This window comes from Elephantulus edwardii, unplaced genomic scaffold (genome assembly GCF_000299155.1).
Source record: "Elephantulus edwardii isolate Elephantulus edwardi_28Jun2011 unplaced genomic scaffold, EleEdw1.0 scaffold00002, whole genome shotgun sequence".
Taxonomy (NCBI): domain Eukaryota; kingdom Metazoa; phylum Chordata; class Mammalia; order Macroscelidea; family Macroscelididae; genus Elephantulus; species Elephantulus edwardii.
In genome coordinates, this window is record NW_006399752.1 from 16,234,635 (window position 1) to 16,242,683 (window position 8,049).

The 8,049-nt window shown below is 41.4% G+C and overlaps 1 pseudogene; it reads right to left on the minus strand.

Annotated features, from left to right (window-relative positions):
• Positions 1-3,630: 3,630 nt before the first annotated feature.
• Positions 3,631-4,561, minus strand: LOC102868825 (annotated as a pseudogene).
• Between the last annotated feature and the right edge of the window lie 3,488 nt (positions 4,562-8,049).

Sequence of the window (8,049 nt, forward strand, 5' to 3'; positions counted from 1 at the left end):
TTGGGTTTTGGTTTGTTTGGCCTTTTTTACACCCCCCTTTTAAAAGGGGCAAACAGATACCTTGGGTCCTCTAGAGCAGAGGATGCAAAACCAAGCCAGTTTGCATGGCTCACGAGAAGGAATCCTTGTCCTATTTCCTTTGAACTCTGCTCCAGAGTCCATTCTAAGAACTTATCTGCAACTTAAGTGAAGTGGCTCTTGGAAGGTCATAAATCAGTGGTTGCAGTCAAGTTTTGGGGTCTTTACACAGTGCAAACATTTAACATGTTTTGATGCTAACTAGAAATTTGGAAGTTCAAGTTCACATAGGGGCACCTCAGAAGAAAGAGTTGGTAATCTACTTCCAAAAAACTTAGTCGCTGAAAACTATACAGTTCTCTGATGCACATAGGGTTACATAGAATCAGCCTCACATCTGCTTGATGGTAATTGGTAATGATATTCTGGCAGAACATGAGAAGACAAAAGTCATGTTAGATGTAAAATTAAAGCTTGTAGTTTATAGTATAATATGGTATTGTATAGTAGTATAGTATAGTACAGTATAGTATAATAGCACTCCTATTTCCCGTGAGCATGAGTGAGGCGAATTACAATACAATGATTGTCCTAGAATATTCAGTATTCACAAACCCTTATAAATCAGAAACACTCATTTTTATGACTTCTGATAATTAAACTTTTTTTTCCTATAAACTTATAGAAGAATTTCTATAGAGAAAATAGGAAAGAGGAAAAATTCCTTAGAAGCACAGGCAAATGAAATACCACACACGCCCCATGTCCTGAAGTTCTCAGCAAAGTTTATGTATTTCTCGGTCCTTGGTGTTATACTTTCGTAGTACTTTCAACTTAAGTCTTCTTATGTGAAAAATTATGATAAAAATGTCTATCCTACCTACTATCCTAACTGAAGTTATTAAAAAGATCAAAAGCAAATGCACAGTAAGATACTTTGAAAGCTATAAATTACTATTCAAAATATTATTATTATCCTCATCAGTGTCATTATTTGTTTTCACAACAATATTGCAAGGTTATTAGTAAGGAAGAAATTAATATGAGTCAGCTTAAGTGCCTTGTCTAAATCACACACCTATTTAATGGCCAACTTGATGTAAATTCAGACACCTGGATATGCTATTGGACCTCATCACCTTGTTTATACTATAAATAATAAGACAGGATGTCTAAAATTTTATATGAACACTTTTCTCAGAAGTTTAGCCTAAGATGTTGACAGAGAAAGGGAGAAATTAAATAACCTTACAGGAAACCAGGTCAAAACATCAGGTTAGATTTACAAACCTATTTATCCAGTTTATCAACCAAAACTAGATATGGAACAAGAGAAAAAGTTGTGCTCCACAGATTGTCCATTTGGCAATGAATAGGAGACAGATATTTTCAGATCTTTAAAATATGCACAAGTTGTCACTTTGAAAATAAAAATTATTATATACTGTAGAAAGACGAGAGCTTTGGTAGCCTATGAGTAAGGTGCTGCAAATCTGAAAGAACACAGTTCAAATCTACCAGCTGCTCTACAGGAGAAAGATGGATAGTCTCCTTCCATATGATTTACTGCCTCTGAAAATCTGCTCGAGGGTCAGCTATGAGTTGATTCTGACTCAACAGTACTTAACAATAATACAGAAGGGAGTTTCAGTGGTTTAGTGGTAAGGAGTTCTACTGCTAACCCAAAGGTATGCGGTTCAAATCCACAGACTGCTGCTCTGTAGTACAATCTCCCTCCAATGTGATATAAGTCTCTGAAAACCTACTGGAGGGTCAGCTATGAGTCAGTTCCAGTTTAACACTACATAGTAACAGTAACAGTATGTACTATAGATGCAAGCATATTTTTGGAGACCCAATTATCAGTATCTATCACAATACAGATTTAGTAATTCTTCTGTATCTGAGAATTGACAGTGACTGAAAATGACAGAAGAAGAATGGTGCCTTTAAGTCTGGAGTTAGAGAAGAATATGGAAGATCAAAAGAACAAACAAATATGTCTTGGAGAAAGAGTACTCCTTAGAGGCAATGATGGCGAAACTTTGTGTGGTATACTTTGGCCATGTTGTTATTAGAAGCCAGTCCCTGAAAAGAGATATTGTACTTGGAAAGGTCAGTGAAAGGGAGAAAAACCCTCAACAAGATGAACTGACACAGTGACTGCAGCAATGAGCCTAACCCGTCAGAGATGATGAAGACGCCGCAGGAGAACACACATCCATTGTTCATAGGATCGTATTCAGCTGGGTGGCACTTAACAACAACACTGCTTGAAATCTGGATCTACTAAATAATTTCTCAAACACATAGAGATCTATTGACTTACAGAATGTACTTTGCAGTATTACTTATAAAAATAAACATTTGTTTAAGCTGGAAAAAAAAAAGGAAATGTCTTTTAAGAATTGTTGTTCCGTGCTACTCAGGGTCAAATTGAGCCTCCAGCAGGATTTAGAGGCTGTGAATCACACAGGAGGAGGTTGCTTATCTTTCTCCCAAGGAGCAGTTATTGGTGGATATGAGCTGCCTGTCTTTGAATCAACAGCGCATTCAACTAAGCTCCCAAAGTATTATAACAAAATGTGCAGAAAATTAGAATTGGAGAATATAAAGTGAAGTACTACTCACTGGGAATTTCTCAAGTTGAAAGATTTGAAGGACAAATTCAAGTTTTAAGTTGCAATACTTAGAGATGCTTTGGGAAAAATCTTTAATGACCCAAGGAGCATCAAAAGAAGATGGAGAGAATACATTGTACCAAAAAGAATGGAATCATTGTACCAAAAAGAATTGGCTGACACTGAAGTATTTCAGAAAGTGCTATGATCAAAAGCCAGTAGTAATGAAGGAAGATGATCAAGCTGCACTGAAAACATTGGCTAATAATAATAATAATAATAATACCCCAGGGATAAATGCAATACTATTTGACATTTTTTTTTCCTGGAAAGGTTTTTATTGCGATTTGGTCCACAATCAAGATTTCACATTAGCTTGTGATCAGGGTCCTGGTGGGAGCAGAGCCCAAGGAGGTCTGTCGGGTGGGGGGTGGGAGACCTCTGTGCAGTTCTAAGGCAGCGAGGTGGGGGGCGCTTAGGAAGGTACCAGAGGTGGGGGTGGGGTCAGGCCTTGCTCAGTCACTGGAAACTCAGTGGCCATGACTGGGCCTCAGTCTCCCCACTTTGGGGGTCAGATCCAGATCCTCAGGGGGTGGAGAGGACTTTGGGGTGGCCATTTCCCAGTACCCCTTCCCATCATCCCCCTAGAGGGAAAAAAAAGTGTTTTCTCTTGTTTTGTAATGGGCATTGTGGTCACAGAAACCAGAAACTGACCTGGCAGGTACCAGGGGAGGGAGACAAAGCCGGAAACTGCAGGGGGAGGGGGGAGACGGACTTCCCCTCCCTGTGCGGTCCCCTCCCCCATACAGCGCAGACACCATCGCCGTCCATCCTCCAGTCCCCTTACCCACTCTGGTGGCTCAGTCCAGGCGAGAAAACGGAGAAGGGATCATCCCCGCCTTTCCCCAGCCACCCCCAGACTCCCAGCTGCCATAATTCAACTTGTACAAAACCCCGAAACCCATGGTGTGAGGAGATGCCCCGTGGCCCCTCAGTAGTTGGCCTCCTCCTGGCAATAGTGGGGGAACTCAGGGGTGTCCCCAGGGCCCGTGCAGTTATCCACACTGGTTGAGGCCGCATCCACAGCAAGGCCTTGTGGACAGTACTTGGGATCGTAGATCTGCCGGCCCAGGCCAAACACCTGACCGCTCTGGTTGGCGCCCTGCGTGTAGCCCATCTGCAGGGACATGGAGGAGTTATCACACTTGTCCGTTCTCAGCTTGGTGTCGTAGATGTGCCGCCGAGTCCCAGGGGCAGTCATGCCCACCTGGCTGGCACACTTGTTGGTGCCCATCTGCAGGCTGATGGTGGAGTGGTCCATGGGAGGCAAGATGTGGTTCTTGGGGGCCATAGAGGTGCCGTCTCATGCCATAGGCTGTCATGCCTGACTGGCTGGCACATTTATTGGTGCCCATCTGGAGTCCGATGACACACTGGCCCGCCTTCATGGTGGCATCATCGAAGTTCCGCTCCTGCTTCTCGGAGTATTTCACACCGATGTCCATGCCGCTCTGCAGACCCTTTTTCTTGGCCTTCCCGGCCAGGGCAAGCAGAGACACCTGCACCTGAGTCATGTTCCCACTCTCAAACAGGTCGTTGGCCTCAAACAGGTCCACGGGTTTCATGCCGTAGCTGACCATGGCCTTGATGAAGTGGGACAGGTTTTCTAGCTGGTGCCAGTTCTGCATGGAGCGGTTGATCTTGGGGATCGAGCTTGGCTGCAACTTGTGCATAAGTGTGCACAGGATGACACCGTCCTTCAAGCTCTTCTGGAAGTCGGGGCCGATCTGAAGCCTGGTGAGCTCCTCCATCCAGCTGCAGAGCTCCACCTCCTTCTGAGGATCATACTTGGACAGGAGCCGGTTCTTGACCTCGGCCGAGAGCCCGTACGACGGGCCCTTGTTGAACTGCGTGGAGTTCATGGTGGCGGCGCGCACTGGATGCGGGACCCGCAGGGCGCCGGCCCTGTGCCACGCCCCTATTTGACATTTTTAAGATGCATGACAGGTGAAGTCCTGGACATGCTCATAAGTCTATTCCAGGAAATTTGGAGGGCAGCTGCCTGGCTGTCTGACTAGAAGAGATCCATATCTGTTTCCATTCCCAAGAAAAGTAACACAACAGAATGTGGAGGTCATGAAAAAGCATTATTAATATCACACGCAAACAATATACCACTGAAGACGATTCAAAAACAATGAAGTCAAAGATGAATTCTCATCTCACATACTTTGGGCATGTTGCTAAGATAGGCTATTCCCTGGAGAGGGATATCATGCTTGGAAAGGTAGAGGAATGGCAAAAGAGAGGAAGACCCTCAACCAGGTAGACTGACAGACTGACTGCAACAATGGCTTGAGCATGTCAGTGATTATAAGGATTGCACAGGACAGGACAAGGTTCAGATCTATTGATCATAGGGTTGCCATGAGTTCTACTCAACTCAACAGCATGTAACAACAATATGTTCAAAGAATGTAAAATGAAGCATCAGCATCCCTGCCTCTAAGGAGTTCTCTGGCTGTGCTTTCTCCAAGATTGAGTAGCAATAATTAAAAATTCAAGATTTGTGTAAAAATTAAAAACAAGTAATTAAGCACTTTAAAAACCTAAATAAACCATGTATGTTTACGTAAGAATTGCAAAATTCCTGGAAAATGAGCATTATTTCATAAACAAAAAAGGATTGACTATATAATATTATTCAGAGAAATATATTTTTATCTAAAATGGTTCTTAACTATTAAATGAGTTCCAGGTCAGTTATTTAGCCATAAGAATTCTGAAGAGATAAAAATAATAAATTATTAGTTTCATAAAGTAAAAATATGGGAAATTCTCAATATTTAAATAAAGTATGAAGAAATGTTTAATTACTCAGTTTTGCTTTTCTTGTAAACTATCACTTAAAATTAGCAATCTCTCTCTCTCTCTCTTTCACACACACACACACACACACACACACACACATATTTACATGGCTCCCAACAGATGTTGGGAATCAAAAAGAAGACACATGTTTTAACAAATATGACAGTGTTTACAAAGAGACTTTAAATATCTGAACTCAATTCCATCCAGAACATCAAGCATCCTGTAATTAATTACAATAGACAAAATTGGAAGCCTTAAGCATCCACTGACCATGGAAAGAAAGTAAATAATAATGTATCTTCTTGGTTAACTATTAAGATGATATTGAAACTATATAGATTACCCTGGAAAATGAATTGTTTCTTAAGTAATAAATGAAGCTTTAAAAATATTCTGGATACTCCTATATCAAGGAGAATGCAAAATGACATTACAAAGGGAGAGAAGGAAGAAAAAACCAAGATGGATGTCAGAAGAAACTCTAAATATTGCTGTGGAGCATAGAGAAACCAAAGCAAAGGGAAGAAATCAAGATATTAAGGAGCTGAACAGAAGATTTCAGAGGGCAGCAAGGGAAGACAAAGAAAAATATTACAATAAATCGTGCAAGGAGCTGGAGTCAGAAAATCAAAAGGGCCGAACTTGCTCAGCATTTCTTAAGCTGAAGGAACTGAAGAACTTTGAGTTGCAATATTTAAGGATGCTTTGGGCAAAATTTTAAATGATGCAGGAAGCATTAAAAGAAGATAAAAAGAGTAATTGTACCTGGTACAGTCATTGTACCAAAAGAAATTGGTAGACACAGAAGAATTTCTTGAAACAACTTATAAACAAGAGCCTGTGGTGATAAAGGAGAAAGATCAAGCTGCTCTGAAAGAATTGGCAAAGAACAAGTCCCCAGGAATTGATGGCATTGATATCGATTGACTTATTTCAACAAGTAGATGCTGCTCTGGATGTGCTCACCAAGTTGTTCCAAGAAATCTGGAGGACAACCACCTGGCCAACTGACTGGAAGAAATCTATCTTTGTTCCCATTCCAAAGAAAGGTGATCCAACAGAGTGTGGAAATTATCAAACAATATCATTGATATCACATGCAAGCAAGATTCTGCTGAAGATCATTAAAAAACGATTGAAACAGCACATCAACAGAGAACTGCCTGAAGTGCAAGCTGGATTTAGAAGAGGCCTTGGCACTATGGATATTATAGCTAATGTCAGATGGATCTTGGCTGAAAGCAAAGAATACCAGAGGAATGTTGATCTGTGTTTCATTGCCTATGCAAAGGCATTTGACTGTGTGGATCACAACAAACTGTGACTGACTTTGAGAAGAATGAGAATCCCAGAACACTTGATCGTGCTTATGCAAAACTGATACTTAGACCAGGAGGCAGTCATCAGAACAGAGCAAGGAATCACTGTGTGGTTCAAACTCGGGAAGGCTGCGCATCAAGGATGTGTCCTATCTCCATATCTTTTCAATCTATATGTAGATTATCTGAGAGGCTGGGGTCTGTGAGGAGAAGTGTGGCATCGGGATTGGAAGTAGACTCATCAACAATGTACATTATGCAGATGACACAACGCTGCTTGCTGTAACTAAGGAGGACCTGAAGTGCTTGCTGCAGAAGGTCAAAGACTGCAGCCTTCAATATGGATTGAAGCTCAACATCAAGAAAACAAAGATTCTCACCATTGAGCCGACTGGCAGCATTGTGACACATGGTAAGAGACTGAGATAGTTGACATCTTCAGTTTGTTTGGCTCTACAATCAACACTCTTATTACCAGCAGCCAGGAAATTAAAAGATGAATTGCACTTGGAAAGCCTGCTATCTGAGACTTCTCCAAGGTACTGAGGAGCTATGATGTCAGTCTGGAGACTAAGGTGTGCCTGATACAGCCAATGGTCTTTGCCATTACTTTCTATGCATCAGAGAGCTGGACAATGACTAGGGATGATAGAAGGAGAATTGATGCCTTTGAACTTTGATGCTGGGAAAGAGTATTGAGAACAAACAAGTTTGTCCTGGAGAGGGTGAAGCCAAGTTGCTCCTTGGAGGCAAGGATTCTGAAGCTCCATCTGACATATTTTGGGTATGTTGCAAGGTGGGACCAGTCCTTTGAGAGGGACGTTATGTTTGAGAGGGTAGAGGGACAGTGCAAGAGAGAAGACCCTCGATGAGATGTATTGATTCCATCACTGGGGTGATGGGGAAATGTGTTTCAGAGACAGTAAGGTTGGCAAGAGATAGAGCAGGGTTTAGAGCTGTTGTATATAGGGTCGCTATGAGTCACAAGCGACTCGATGGCACATAACAACAACAACAACAACAACTCCTATACATAGCTCTAATAATGTGGATAAACATTTTAAAGAAGCTGAGAAATAATATTTGTGCTCAGTAAACATGAGATACTTTTTATTAATTTGATGTTACTTTAATGATTTTAATATATTTAAATGACATAATGGGGCACATTTAAAAATATAAACATTATTGAGATAATTTCATCCCATTAGCTTTTA